The sequence below is a fragment of the Pinus tabuliformis genome, chromosome 7, assembly GCF_031772625.1.
Source record: "Pinus tabuliformis cultivar Carrire ecotype Pingquan chromosome 7, CPIR1, whole genome shotgun sequence".
Classification (NCBI taxonomy): Eukaryota; Viridiplantae; Streptophyta; class Pinopsida; order Pinales; family Pinaceae; genus Pinus; species Pinus tabuliformis.
In genome coordinates, this window is record NC_142293.1 from 1,250,112,752 (window position 1) to 1,250,115,953 (window position 3,202).

Below are 3,202 nucleotides of genomic sequence, written 5' to 3' on the forward strand. Positions count from 1 at the left end.
ATAGAACCTTTTTTTTAATGGCAAAAACAAATTCATTTGAGGTAGAAAGAATTTTACCATCTCTCTTCAGATCAGCTTGTGTCTTGCCTTCCCACCACACTAGGGTAGTTTCTCCAAGGTGAAGGCTATCCAGCTGAATCTTTATCCTTTCTAAATTAATGTTTTGCACCTTGCAATATACATCAATCTGTCTAATCCAGTTATCTAGAGACTAGATTTTTTACATTTAATTCACCATCATAAATTGGCAAATCAAATTTCACATCTAATTTAATCACAACAGTTTTCTTCTTTTTCTTTTCAGGGCTAGGAGATGAGAATGATGGAGGTGATGGTGGAGGAGATGATGGAGGAAGTTTTTCCCCTTTCCCTTTGCCCTCTGGGGCATCTAGAGAAGGTTCCTCTGCTCCTTTGTCTTGTTTGGAGGTTGAAGTACTTTCACCTCGAACTTTCTTAAATTCTTGATACATCTCTTCCACCATGGCTCTCATGGTCATGAAACTGTCCATGAACTGAGATTCTAATTCCAATGGGGTTTGTTTTTCCATTCTCCTCTTAGGATATACTCTTCCATTTTCTGGATTAGCCTCAACAAGTTCTCCTTCTCCTGGTTTGAGCTTTGACCTAGTTAGCATTCAACAATCTAGCACAAGCTTGTCTAACCTTAGCTAACCTAAAGCTCCAATGCCACTTGATCTAAAAATGAGATCTTAGACTAATATTAAGGTATTACAGACTCATGTGCATGGATTTTCCTATATTACTTAATGCAACGGATCGATAATATTGCGAATAATATAGACAGTGAAGTAGTTAAAGAAACATAATAGACAAACACACATAACACATCAAGTTTAATATGGAGTTCACCCAAAAATCCTGGGCTACGTCTCCTGGGCCAGCCTTCAGTGGTGACCTCTCTATTATATCTTCAAGAGCAGAGTTTTACAAAATGTGAGCTCAAATTGAGTCTCACAAAACAGGAATAAGTAATAGGAGTTTGCTTGGATCCCTCAAGTATTACTGAGTACACAGACTCTCCCTCTCGCTTTCTGTCTTTGTCTTCTCTCTGTCTCAGCACTGCCTGCCTCTGCTTATGTCATTCTATGGCTTTTAAGCCAATCGACATTGTCTGTTCATGTCCTCTTCTCGGCTTTCTGGCTCCTGGCCTTTGTCCTCTCAAATTCCTTTTGAGCATTAAACAATCACTGTTAAATGTATTTGGGTATGGTGGACACCTGTTTTGTAATGGAATGGACCATTGGCGCCTCTAAAATCCCCAGAACAGTCGTTCTCTGTTTATACAAAGAAATACAATAAAACATGGGAAAAATCCGCAAAACTGCCACTTATCGAACCTAAAATATTATCAATTTTGCCCTAGAACTCTGTCGGGTCCGCCTTCGTATCACGATCACATATCCACCATTGATCTAAGTGATCTTGATCCAATGGTTGAGATTCATTTCGGGTGGCTAAGGCGTACAGAGATTACCCGCCCGAAAATGTGATTTTCTCAAGCCATGTGTCAGCCAATGGATGGAATCAGGCGGAGCCCGTCCAATACCACTTACTGCCTAAGGCCCGCCTGAAATCCCACTCATTATGGAACTCAAATGAGATAAAACTGCATATATATCCTTTTGGGTGCATTTTCATCGTATCGGGCGCGTTTCCTTTATTTTTTTGTTTATTTAACGAAAATGCGAAATACATTGAAAAAACCCTTTAACTGGACTTGAAATATTATCAAATTTCATCCATAATCCTATCGGGTCCAGCTATTGCAGTCACATTTATTATCGGCCCCTTGTAATGCTGCGATGCGATATTGCGATATCGCAATCGCATATCGCTGATCCTTCGGGGCATGGTTTAGTCCATATATCTATATATATCTCTATATCTCTATCTCTCTCTCTCTCTCTCTCTCTCTCTCTCTCTCTCTCTATCTCTCTCTCTCTCTCTCTCTCTCTCTCTCTCTCTCTCTCTCTCTCTCTCTCTCTCTCTCTCTCTCTCTCTCTCTCTCTATATATATATATATATATATATATATATATATATATATATATATATATATATATATATATATATATATATATATATATATATATATATATAACGATGTGATAGCGCGGTTGAATCTGGACCATTGATCTGTGCGCATAGATCAACAGCTCTCGTTTAATCGCGTTGATCGCTATCACACTTCCCATAAAGCCACCTCCGATAGACTTTGCCTACCATTGCCGATTGCGATATGTCGATCAGATTTGGACTGTTGATCGGCCAGGTCTGACAGCTCCTGTGCATTGTTCCTTTGACCTCCAATAGACTCTGTTTTTGTCATTTCTTCATGTTTTTCTCTCCCCATAGTGTTTTCCACCCTTTTTAAAGGTTCATCCCTTGCGATATTTTTTGATTATATGAAGACTCAGAGGGTTTTATGATCCATTTTGGATCAATTAGTCAATTTATTTACTCTTGCAACCATGTTCGTTAAAGGATTTAGTTATTACTTCTTTTCTTTTTAAATGTATTTTAAAATAATTGTAGTATTCTCTACGTTAATCTGTAGTATTATAATTTCTTGCTATACCATAGTTTATATACGAGTCAAAGTTATATGTTGTCTAGTTGTGTCTAGAAAGTTATAATCTTCTATTTTATAGTGTTAGTTTATATAGCATTCAAAGTTATTTGTTGTCTTGTGTTTTGTGAATAAACTTTTTGTTATTTATTTATTTCAATTTCTTTAAACAATTTTGCATGTGAGACCAATTCTTGGAGATATATTTATCTATATTTTGCTTTTATATTTTTGATTTATCCTATAGTATATATCAAGTTGCAACTATTTTTTGTCACCAAATCTATTATACATATATCTAGGAATTTGTTCCTATCTGTATTTTCTAATGCTATTCAGAGATTTTTCTCATATTGAGAGAGAGTGTATTAGTGGTTATGTTTAATGTGATATTTTTTTTGTTTAAAGTAGTATATTTCTCCTTAGTATATAATATAAGATGTAGATTGTTTTAATGAAAATGGATGTAAAAGGAAGTTGTTCTAATTTCTTATTTATTTGAAAAAAATATATTATATTAGACATTTCAGTGGTTAAATTTTTGAAATTAAATATATGATATAAAGATATAAGTATTTATTCAATATTTTCAAGTATTATTAATTAAATATA